The sequence below is a fragment of the Halyomorpha halys genome, unplaced genomic scaffold, assembly GCF_000696795.3.
Source record: "Halyomorpha halys isolate HHAL.00 unplaced genomic scaffold, Hhal_1.1 Scaffold1460.1, whole genome shotgun sequence".
NCBI classification, from domain to species: Eukaryota; Metazoa; Arthropoda; class Insecta; order Hemiptera; family Pentatomidae; genus Halyomorpha; species Halyomorpha halys.
Genome location: NW_027105776.1, coordinates 55,913 through 69,581, shown reverse-complemented (window position 1 = coordinate 69,581; position 13,669 = coordinate 55,913). Strand labels below are relative to the sequence as shown.

The 13,669-nt window shown below is 28.2% G+C and overlaps 1 protein-coding gene across 3 annotated transcripts in view; it reads left to right on the top strand.

Moving 5' to 3' along the window:
* LOC106689760 (protein Tob1) overlaps window positions 1-13,669 on the top strand; it is a 228,671-nt gene that overhangs the window by 170,939 nt on the left and 44,063 nt on the right. The gene's annotated exons all lie outside the window — the stretch shown is intronic.

Below are 13,669 nucleotides of genomic sequence, written 5' to 3'. Positions count from 1 at the left end.
GAATAATTACAACCATCACAACATATACGAAGAATAGTGATCAATCAGTAGTTTTTATTTCCTCTGAGACATTTTTTACATTTTTTTAAATCATCTTTAGATCCCTCTAATCCATAAAATTGAGTCCTAAAAAATGTTCGTTGCCCTTATAGCTCATTTTCAAGGACCCCTCGTTCTACTAAACTGCTCTCTAACTCGAAACTCAAGTACTAAGTGGCTATCGTAGAGGTCTTCAAAAAACAAAGTTAAAAGGTCTAATACAACTCGGTTACGTTGATTCGCGTAAATCAGAACCGATATTAGTAAATTTATAGACATTAACTTTAAAGCAAAATGATTGAGGAAAAAGAGGCTCCTTAGAACCATATTAAACCCACTTTGTTTTAAATTGTATAACAATTTTTTTTTTAATTCTATTTGTAGCAGAGTTGTTAAAACTGTGTGAAGATTAGCAAATCGTGCATAAAAGCCAAAAAAAATGACTATCTGGACGTTAGAAATAAATTGAAAAGCACCTCCTCCCCCAACCAAAAAATAGTGACATAGTGCCAGGAGAGTATTTATGAAAACACATAATTTCAATAATCTGACTGGGGTGTGGAATAGCAAAGTTTGAAAATGGTCTAAGGAAAGGGCTGAAATATTACTTAAATGTTAAAAATATCTATGAATAAAATAAAATTGTTAGAAATAAAATTTTATCTAAAAAATATATGTATTCTTATATAGTTTTATTTTTATTATACGGGTTCAAAAAGGTTATAATTAGGAGAATTATAATAAAGTTGTTCATAATAAATAATTGATTCACTTTGGTAAATTAAAATCGTTTGAGCCGTTTTGGGGAAAAATTTAAAAATATAGAAAATCGATTTAATACTTCCAGTTGATCGATTTTAGCGAAAAAAGTCTCCTCCCAGGCATATACCCGTCTTCAATATGTAATTTTAATTTCGCACGACACACACAGACAGGTGTTCAATATCATCCTATAGGTGGGGTAATATTGAACTGCTTGAAAAAGAGAATAACCTGCTTTCTTCTTGTTATTAATTTTACCATGAGCTTTTCAAAAAATTAGGAGATTTTTAGTTATTATAGTGTTTGAAAATTCCCTTTGGTGTGTGTCGCATTTCTTATGAATTCCTCTTTTGATTGGTCCGAAGGTTGTGATCGATGTATTTCAGTTATTAAAAATCCGAAGATATAAATGCACAGTTTTACTATGTTGTTAAAGATCTATAATATGACAAATCAGTAGTGTTGCAAAGGATGAACATTGTCCTCAATTAAATGGCACAAGCTGGTGACTGATCAGCTTGTCATCAATTGGCAACTGGCTTTCATTAAGAGATAGACGCAACCACATCGATATATTGATGACTTTACCAGCGATTTATTTGCGCAGCGATTGTCCATATTTAAAAATATGAGATATAAGAATTTTTTAAACCATTTTTATGTTTTAAATCTGTTTTAAGGAAATAGTATATTATGTTTTTATCAATCAGGGATTTATAGGTGATTTATTTTTAAAAAACTCTAAATTTAAAAATTATTATTTGTAACTTTCTACTACATTAGAGGAGAAACACTTTATTCAACAAGCAGGGGCAGTGGGCTGCTATACACTCAATGTACGAGTGTGGTTTGAAAAGCTCTCGGAATGCAGTAGAAAGGAGTGTCTTACCTCGGTGGAACTGCTTTTATTTGTCAACATAGTCTCCCTGTAGACTAATGCATTTGGTCCAGCGATGTTCCAATGCCTTGATCCCATCTCGAAAATGAGATTCCTCCAGGCCTGCAAAATACCTCTCCAATTCGGCTGTCAGTTCTTCCGTTGTAGGAAATCTCCGTACACCTAGGAAAATTTTTAGCTTGGGGAAGATATGTAAGTCTGATGGTGCCAAATCAGGTGAATAAGGTGGATGTGACAAAAATTCGTACCTCAGTTCATGAAGTTTTGCCATGGCAAAACCTGATGCAATGTCCTCGTACGTTATGCACAATTATATTTCATTTAAATATTTAAAAAATACTACATATACATGCAAAAAAATAAAAATTATATTTAAATAAAACTGTAGAATCAGAGATCCCTTAAGTCTGAGGGTCCGAGAAAATTGAATCACTTCCCTCTCATGCCCTGGTATGATCTCTATCTCATTGGTCTTTTTAGGCTGTTGATTTGAGATGTCCCATATCCGATATTTATCTTTAAATATAGTATTTGAGATACCTAAGGAGTTTTGTTAGAATCTTGTCATAGTATCCTAAAAGAAGTTATAATTATGTAATTATAATTAAATTGTAACATATTACACTATCATAATCAAATTCGAGTATTGATTTTAATCCAGCCATTCCTTCCCACCCGACATATATCTCTAAAACTCAAGTTTAGCGACGTTTTTGTATCACTTTTGAAACATGTACTTTAAACGGGAAAATGATACGTGAGATGGTTAAATCAAACAAAATTTAAAAAGTGGCTAAAATTTAAAAAACAGGGTAAACTCAGCCTCTCCACCCTAGGATAGCTTATCTTTATAACTTATCTTTCTTTTAAAACAGACACTAATTGTGTAAAGTGTCGGTGTACGACATCTCACAAGAGATCATAACATAAAAAATATTAGAAGCCAATCCTTCCCATTCGAACCGCCCCACTAAAACCCAATTAATAATTTATCAGTACTAATCATTGTTTATTAATTAAAATTTATTCTGTCAGGAAAATCAAAAGGAGTTTCTCCAAAAAGAATAATATTTTTATTTGCTTTCAAAACTGTATTTGGTCAGCCATGCGCAGTTAAACAGATCTAATTTCAACTTTTTAAGACGTATGAAGGCTGAATGTTTTGCATGTCAAAAAGACATCTGCTAAACGACAATAGGATTTTAATGATTTAAAGGACTGTAAATCGAAACGAATGACGGGACAATGGCTCAATTATAGCAAATGTATTCTATAATTAAGATCAACTTTCTCCACTCCACACTCTAAGCTTCGATGCAACACCACTACATATTCATGTCCCACTCGATGTGAGCCGTGATATTTTTGTGAACTGGCTAATAATCCATTAAACGTTGCAACTATCCAAGACGCGGAGTTGAGAAATGATGGAGTTCATTTTTAGAAAACTAGATGAACCTCCCCCCTCCTTAGAGCTGGGCAGACGCTGCATTTGGTCTAACTATTTTAGAGTACCCTTGGTGACTATTTGGACCCTGGCCGTAGGTTGGCAGCACTGCCCTGGCACCTGAGTCACCTTCCGTTTGACACCCAAAACTAATTATGACGGTGCCTTTTTATTTTGAAGGCTTTTCTCTAAGACAGAAATATATTAGGAGTTACTAAATCCACCCAGCCTGCATTCCTTCGGGGGAAGCAAACAAACACCGCCTGACATTTCAGTATTACATTACGTTCACCATGATCCGCTCCTTTGACCTAATTGATCTAATAGCCTAGTCGGTAGAGAGAGCATTTCCAACAGCTAAACCCTATAGCGAATAAAAAGCAAAAAACGTAGTCCGTTGTTCTTCAACGAGAAAACTCCGATGATCATATCGTTGGATATTGCTGAATTTGTCGAGTCGAATTTCATCTAGATTTTAAATTCATCGTATTGAATGTTACACCGTGGATGAAGGCCGAAAAATCGTTTTATAAAACATACTTTACGATTTTATGAACTCACTTTAACTGAAAACCTGCGAATGAATTTTTAATTAATTAACGAATGTTAGATAACGCTGAAGATATACTCAATAATTTACATTATATGTAGTTTATTTGTGTACTTTGTTTTTTAACTACAAAATAGTTAATAATATTGATTTGTATACCTTTAAATTATTCCTAAAATTAATTATTTAACTTTCTGTTTCAGGTAGGTGTTATCCAGCAGATCTCTATTTCAAGTATTTATTATTTATAATTTATATTTAATAACTTAGATAGCACTTAATTCATCACAGTAAAATCTAGTTTTTAAATATGTACGTAACCAGTTAAAGGAATAGAAAAAATAGTTTTGTATGAATGGTACCTTTATGATACACATTTCAAATATAATGAGAATATATTGTAGATATCAGTATTTCTTATTTTTAAACATATTAAGCAACAAGATACTCGTATTAAATTTAGTCTCTGTTCTGTCAGCTATTGTCCATTATTTAGTTTAAATTATGTAAATGTTAAATTAAAAGTTAGTAAAACTATCGTCGATTTAAATCATTAATTATTATATTATAAAAAGTGATTTAAAATATGGCATATTAAATGGTTAAGGACCTGGGTCTGTTTTGTATTGAATAAATCAAAAATAAATAAATAAAAAAAAAAAATTGGGATCTGTTAGACTGCTACCTCACCAATCCACCACTTAAGATTTTATTTAATATTATATTATTTATTTATTTTTTATTTTACTCTAAAATTGTATTATTTTAGAACTTTATTTTTTTCAAATAATAACTATTATAGTTTTATTTTATTTATTCTTAAATTCATCTAATTTTATCAAAAAATTGAGGTCTTAAATTTTTGACCAGCAGTATATGAAAATTGAAAATATTTTTCACTATATTTTAGTTTAGAAATATTAGATAAGAATTTGATGAAAATTCTTTTGACTAGTTTTTATTATTAATAGAACTTAATAATAAATATGAAAGTTTAAAAAAAAAATAATGAACACTAAAAAAAAATATATAACATAATTTGTTTCATTATCCAATATAATAGCGCTCACTATTTTCTAAGGGTTATAAATTCGTCTATATAAACATTTATGGAAAAATTAAATTATTTATTCTTAATCAATTAATTGAATTCATAATTCTGTTGAAGAAGTGAATTTCATTGAAAATATTTTTTTTTCATATTCATTTATTAATATTGGCAGTGTTTAATGTTGCTGTGAATCAATTAATAAATTCGAGAAATTTTATGTAAACGACAAAAATATATATTATATATTCAATAATTTCAGGTTGAAAACCAATTGAGTGTCCTAACACGATGAATTATATTTGAAAATGCGTCTGAAACGTCATTTAATTAATTAATTAACTATAATTGGAGTTTTAAAAGTGTCTGTTTTTCGCAGTAATTATTATGTAAAATATCATTTCAACGTTTGTTGCACTTGATCGTTTGAATACATTGAATGGTAACGAATTTTTATTTTAAAAAACATAAATAGCGTAATGAATGTAGACAGAGTAGAAGCACTGCAGTGTAATGTAATAGGTCTTTAGTGAAATTGAAAAAAATAATCTTGTATTAGAAGACTATACGATTAGAAAACTCAATGACCTAAATGCATTCAATTGGCTGAAGTTGCAATTGCATTGGCGATTCGTTTTCTGTGTTGATAACTTGTGGATTGTGCAACATACCAGCTTTGGCAGACTAAGCATGTGTTAATCCAAAAGATCAACGTCGAACTCAATTACATTGACGTGATAACTGATATATAACATAACTTAATATTTTTTTTTTAATAGTAAACTTTCAACGCCCATAAAATTGTAATAAATTAATTAAATTCTATCTAGAGAGTCCTTGACTTTCGCTTTTTGCTAATTTACGTAAGAAGATGCCACAATATGGTGACACGCGTCACAACTATGTCATACTGATAATGTCTATATAACAAAAAATAAATTCTCTAATTTAAATATTTTACTAAGCCATGAACATTCTATGCTATCGCCTAATGACGTTTTAGTCAAAGTAAAGACATCGTAAAAACAATGGAAATTTCTGTTGGTACTTGGTTCCTTATCAGACCGCGACAATCTCAGATAAGTGCTTTATTGAAGGTAGATAAGATAAAAGTTTCAGTTAAAATATTTCTTTGTTAATTTCATTCCTGCAAATCCTGTATATAGTTTTTTTTTTTTTCGTCAGGTGGATAGAATGTTGGAAAACATCAGAACAATCAGGAAGGAGTTTTAAGTTTTAAAAGTAGCAAAGTGCATTTTATTAAACAAAATTATTTACTTTATAAATTTGAAATTTATAAATTTAAAAAAAAAATTTAATTCGATTCCCGATCATTCGGGAATATCTCTTCCACCTTTTAAAATTGTGGAGTCGTAGCAAACATGCTCATTTTTTTCCCATTCTTAAACCTAACATTTTTTTCTGCTTTGTTATCATTTAATTTATTTAATCTTTGTAAATATACTCTCTGATTCCGATTACCATTCTCCTATAATTACAAAACAGAATGTAATATTACAAAGTAAAAGTAAATAGTTACTGTAATAGTTTAATATTGGCAAATAAGCAAATCGATAAATAATTTTTATTAATTACAAATAATTTTAATCTCTGTTTTAGCGCTGGAATCATAATTTTAAACTCAGTGACACAAGTATGGAAGAATGTAATTTAGTTAATAAGATGGTTTACTCTAAATAAATTTTAATTTTAATAGCCATAACTCTAAATATTTCTATTGAACTATTCCTAAGCACACACAGTAGGATTGCTGTGTATGTATTTGTGTTCAAGTCATTGGTTTAAGGAGCTTATATTCAATAAATATAAGTATAAAACAAAAAATATATAAAAAAACACATATAATAAAAAAATAAAAAAATCTGTATCGCAACAACCCATGAAGGGTCCGGGGTGCAGCACTTTGTAATTTCTGTGACTAGACCAACGGTTGTGCATGGAGGTGATTTGGTCAGAATCCAGACCGCAAGAATGTTCTCCAATTGAGGGATGTTTATGAGGCTGGGTGGAGCCGAGGAGGATTCCTGAACTTACAGTGTTGACTCACGGCAACAGAAACAGAAATAAAAACTTATAAATAAATCAAAATAGTTATGCTCATCATGCATTAGTCATCTTTGCATTCACCGGTGGTTAAAAAATTCATTACAAATATCGGCATTGAGTATTTTTTTTTTTTTTTGTAAATTGTTATTCCTATTTTTAACGTGACTTGTAGACCTGAATAAAAATTTATGAGCATATTTTCCCGTTCTAAATGATTAACAAACTGCTGTGCTATTTGAATGCACACTCAAGTCCCCTATTCACTAACGTGCTGGCACATTCGAGTATAAAGATTAACTCTGTCCTTGAGCCATGAATAGGGTACATTAAAGCACGGGTTTGAAATTATTGCTTTCGATTATTACACCTTCTTCATCGTCTATGTCCACAATGACAACCAGATTGTTCATCAAAAATATTTATGATAGTTTTACGAGAGATATTCGTAAAATTAAAAAGGTTAAATCTTTTTTTAATGTAAATACAAAATTTAAAGAGAATATTTAAGTCAGTAAATGTTTAAAATTAATTTGGTTTAATTATTTTGATTATCTTTCCCCACACTCCTAGAAATTTTATTATATTTATAAAATACTAATTTCTTTTCTAATTGTATAAATATGTAAAGTGAGCCATTAAAAAAAAATAGAAAAGTCTAAAAAGAGCTTTTGTTCATATTCGTTTCTTTTAAATTTAATAAACTAGAGAATAATAATGAATAATATAACCATTTCTCATTGATTTTTTTATTTTAATGGCTATGAACATATTAATGAAAAAGATAATATATAAAACGATCAATCCGATTGAAACATATCCAAAGAAAAATATTTATATCATTCAGTTTTTTTTTTTAAGTACCTTTTTAAGATAGTCAAAGATTGTCTGGGTTAGTAAAATCAAAGGATAAAAAAGAGGTAATCTTGCAAATAAATCTGTTTTTATTTTATTTACTTTTTTTTTACACAATAATCGATCAAAGATCAAATTATTGATTAAGAACCATGAAATAATAGCTAACAATAGCTTTATTTTTTGATTTTCTGTTTGTTGTAATATTAACAAAAGAAAATGAAATAAAAACTTTTAAAAAAATACTTATAAAACAGTTTTTCTGTTTAAATTTCTAATAGCGATATTAATAGAACCTTTAAGATGAAATTAATGGAGGAATAATACCAAAAACAACATTCCAAATGTATTCCACGTCAATATAAATTACTTCAAAATTATTCTATATAGAGATATAGACAATAATAATGAATAATATAACCATTTTTATTGATATTTTAGAGTATATGAAAATATTTATTAAAAAAATAATATAAAAAACGTTTAATCCGATTGCAACATATCCAAAGAATAATATTTGTATATCAGTCAGTTTTTTTAAGATAATCAAAAATTGCCTCGGTTAGTAAAATCAAAGGATAAAAATAGGTTATCTTGTAAATAAATCTGTTTCTATTTTATTTACTTTTTTTTACACAATAATCGATCAAAGATCAAATTATGGATTAAGAACCATGAAATAACAGCTAACAATCGCTTTAATTTTTGATTTTCTGTTTGTTATAATATAAACAAAAGAACATTGCCTGAGCTTTTAAAAAGAAAAAACATTTTATTCTATTTGAATTTTTTAATAGCGATATTCATAGAAGCTTTATGATTGCATTAATGGAGGAATAATAAAACATAATACTTTCGAGATGTATTCTACGTCAATAGAGAATACTTCCAAGTTATTCAATATTATTACTTAACAAAAGTAAATATTACAATATTGTAAAAGGACATCAATACCGGACTAAGTAGTTAAAAATAAAAACAACTAAAAATAAAAACAGAAATATTGATCTTGATTCGTAAAGCAAGCTAAGTTTTATTGCATAAAACCTGAAATATAATGAAATGCCTCAATCATTGTTATTATTAACGATTGTGACTTTTAGGGCTGTTTTTAGGTTGCCGACAACACAATTTAGTTTAGTTTTTAGAACTGAATCACATATATATTGATAACTTTTTCTAGACTGTTAATGATATATATTTTTGTAGATCTTGAGGATCGGTTAATTATACAACTATATTGAGGCGAATTTTCCCTACTTTATTGTTTGCACAGTTATACCCTACAATGAAAAAACAAAACAGTTTTTTGAAGAAAAAATTTCTTCAAATAATTATTTAAAAAACACATTGTACAATGTTCATAGTTATAATTTGAGATTAATTACTATAATCATCGTATTATTAATAGGCAGTTATAATTAATTTTTATAGTTACTAATCTCAAAATTATATTCTTTTTTATTATTCTTTATTATATTTTTTTTTCATTGTGGGGAAATGAAATAAAGTTGTCTCAATATAGTTATTTTATTGCGTGATCTTCAATATCCACAAAAATATATAAATCAGTAAATATTGTTTCTAATCAATATTTATTGAACCTATATATATTTTTATTTTAAAAATAATAATTTTTTTTTATTAATAGCATTTAGGTAGCATACTCTGGATGAATCTAGCTGTAATTTCTCTTAAAATACTATTCGAAAAGCCTTGAATGGATATTCTAAAATGGTTGTTATATTTGATATTAAGGCTGTACTACAAACTAAAAGGATCCGTGCTCGAATTCGGCTCTGGCAGTTAATTATTTTATGTTTAAATGTAGCTGTGAGTCAGCCCTGTGTTCGGGAGCCCTCTTGGCTTCCACCCAGCCTCATAAAGTGAGTACCCTTCATTAGGAAAAAATCTGGGGTCGAGCATGATTCTGACCAAATCATCTCCTTGCACAACCGTTGTTATAGTTAGTTACAGTCCGTTCTTACGAAGTACTGTACCCCTAACCCATAGCGGTACAGATTTAATTTTTTTTTTTATATTTTTGGTAATCATTTGGTACATAACTTCAAAAAAAAAATCTTTATGGATTCTCAAGTTGAAAGGGAAAAATATGGAATGCGGCTGGAAACTATATCGTCACGAATGCAACATTCCAGCCTTTTTCTTGACCTGTTATGAAATAAAGTGCTCAAATTTATTCCTAACAATTTACTCACCTCCATTCTGCGCTCATGCATTCCTTTCTCTTTTTATTATTTACTCATATCCTATAGTTTATATAACACTTTCGTATCGTGAACTTCGAGGTTATTGTTCTGGAATATCCCTTTCCATCCTTAATCCCGACTAAGAAAAGTGACGATTCCTGCCGCGTAAATATAGAGGTTGTTTATGGAAGTGTCGAGTTTTATCGACATTACGACTCCATGATTTGACTTCGAGCACGAATAACAGATTAGGCATTCCCCGGAATATTTAGACTAAAATCGGATTAGGATAACGCAGCAAGAGATTCGGGGCGTACGGGTCTGTGGTTAGAATGACATCGTTCCCAGCGCACCAATCTCACGCTTCCAATGGTTAAATAATTCAATATTTTGATTTGTGGATTTTTCGTTTTATGTAACACAACTTTCCATTATTTGAAGAGTTTTTTTTTATTCGAGAATTCACGAGAGATTTATGAGATTTATGAGAAGATGTTTGGGGTGCGGTCAGAATATAACACAAATAAGTTGAATGTACTTATTCTTTTTATTTTTTTTTTATTTATTTAATGTAATTTACAACTGTACAAAATAATACAATAGGTAAATATGTTGTATGTTTCATATACACTCGAAAATCTTGGGAAGGAATTGGTGGTACTTTAAACATTAATTTAAATTAGAAGGTCCCTTGGCCATCTTCTTACTTATTTAATAGTGCCTATTATGCCTATATAAATTTTTCGGCCAGAATTTCTTGCCTTCATCAGGGCTAAGAACAAAGAACAAGATAACAATCAATGAATACAGAAAAAAATAAAAAGAGAAAATATAAAAAGAATGGTTATAGTAAATAATTGTACAGAGTGAAATTAATAAAAATAAAGTGGTGAAAGAAGCGGAATTTATTAATTTTATTCAGTAAAATTATTTACTACAATCATTCTGTTTATATTTTCTCTTTTTATTTTTTTGTACTCGTTGGTTGTTATCTTGTTCTTTGTTCTTAGCCCCGTTGAAAGCTAGAAATTCTGGCCAAAACGTTAGCACTATTAAATTAATTCTTCCAACTTATTTGTGTTATATTCTGACCGCACCCCCAATCATCGCATATAGAATTATGAAATATTGTTGTATTATTACTACACAACAAATATTGTATTGATTGTATAATATTTGTATTATCATAAATCTGCAACAAAAATAAGGTTTTGTTATAATTTGCGTATTTGAAAAACTTAATATATAGAATATAAAGAATAATCCAGCACTGAATTTATAACTGAAGTTGTTCTATTGGAAAGTGCATGAAATAGATTTCATCGTCAATGAAGATTTTTTTTTTTCTCCATGGGCACTTTAAAAACTCGATAAAAAAAATCTCGATTGACCTGGTTTTAACCTTTACAAGAGCTTTCATCAGCTTTTATTTGAGGTGCTAACTCTGCAGTTCACCATCCACTCTTTCAAAGCTCTTATATTCTACTAAAACCAAAGATAAAAATGGCTCTACTTTTGAAAATCGATGTGCACAATATCGATATCTATTGCAACAATAATGAAACATTTAAAAATAATGATTTAAAATAAAAATTATAAAAAATGAAATTTACTGAATATATATATATATATATATATAGAGAGAGAGAGAGAGAGAGAGAGAGTTTTTATTTTCAGCCAATATTTCTTAATTGTATGAAATTTCAAATGTTAGCTTATCAATTAGATTTGATGGATTATACTTTAATATTAATATAATATTTTGTTTTGTAATAAATATGTATTAACTTACAGATATTATTAATTAAATAAATATGAATTTACTGGCAGAGAGAAAAAATCTGTATTCAAAAACGTTGTCCTGCCCAACTGCATTGGGTTGCTAAAGACACAGCATACATCGTCGTAGTCAGATAAATTTTAAATTATTATAAAAAATAGACAGACACAGTACTGTAGATTTATAATAAATAACAATAATAAATGATTTTTTAGAATCATTTTTGTTCTTTTTTTTTTTCTTTCTATTCTCTACTTATCCTTTTTTCTATATATTCTTCTTTAACCCAATACATCTTTCTTTTTTTCCCCTCTCTTTAACAAAAAAAGAATAAAATTAAAATATAAAATACTAATAATAAAAAGTTATTAAGTCATTGGTTAGTGGTATTTTATTGAAATGTTAAAAAAAAAAAAAAAACTCAACAATTATCTACAAGGATATAACCGTATGCATATATTCAAATGCAGATAATGAATACAAAAGTTTAAAATAGTAAATGTTAAAAAAAATAATAAATTAAAATAATTGATAAAAGCAGTAATAAATATATAAAACAAGTAATCAAAAGTAATTAATAGATATAAAAAGTTATAAATATTTTTTTTTAATTATTTATTTATTGTAATTTACAACTGTACAAAATAATGCAACAGGTAAATATGTAGTATGTTTCATATACACTTGAAAATCTTGGGAAGGAACCACCCATTGGTGGTACTTCAAACATTAATTTAAACTAGAAGGTCCCGTGGCCATCTTCTTTTCAGACGCCTCGGAGGATTATGAGGGATTGTTAAGGATGAATGATTAAGAATTAATGGGTTAGGATGGTTAAGGAGTTTGGAATAAAAGTTATAAATATACAAATTAATACTAGAAGAAGATAGTTGACCGTATGAATTGATTGTAGGGTGGTGGTCAATAAATGTATCAATAACAACTAATTTGTCATCTTTGTTTCAATGTGACAGCCCTATCGGTGCCCTGCAAAGTGGGGCGAAATGTTAATTAACAATAAATGGTTTTCTTATACTATACTGATACCTTTATTGATCGCCAACCGGACTATCTTCCTACAAAATAAAACTTTATAAAAAAAACAAAAAAAAAAACACGAAAATATTTATCACATGAATAAATAGATAAACATAGCATTTATCGAATATCGTTAAATTGATTCATTATTTTTTCGAAAGTGTATTGTATTAAAAAATCGAAAAACATTAATAATTGTAGTTTTCTGTATTATTTTCTTCTTACCATAATATGAGCTATTATTAATAAATAAAAATTAAATAAAACTATTATTTATTATATTGATATAAAATACAATGAGAGATGCGATATCCCTGTGTCACTTACAGCCGGATTGTCTTTTACAAGGCTGTGTGAACACAAAAAAAAAGTCCAATTAGCGTATAATTTGAAGGTTGATAAAAGAATAATAACCTTTCGCATTCTGACACCAATAGCTCACCTATCGGGGAAGGCTTTCTTCCCTATTATTTAAACCCTCATCATTATTACAATTTTTAATTTTTATATATAATTATAAATTATATACATATATAATAATGAATTCCTAATGTAATTTGGATTTTAAACGTCACTGAATAAAAGTGGTGAATAAGCGATACTTGAGATTAATATTTTAATAAATTCTTTTTTTTTTTAATTTGGTTCCAAATCACAAGAAGAAATTCCATATTTCTAAAATTTACTGTTAACTTCAATAATAATTATACAAAAATAAAATGTGTAGTGAAAGTAAAAAAAAAATATATATATGAACCACAATACGCAGAAGTTAGATCTTTTTTAGTGTTTTATAACAAATATAGTAATCACGTGATTGTAATTCACAGTATAAATTATAAAATTTCGTAAGAGGCTATAAACCTTGAAATTATTATTTATAGTAGAGGTACGTATTTTAGTATTTTGCAAAAAGCGACTCAATTACTTTTCTAGCTTCAATTCATGTTGTTACTAGTCTTTTAGTATTTTATATAT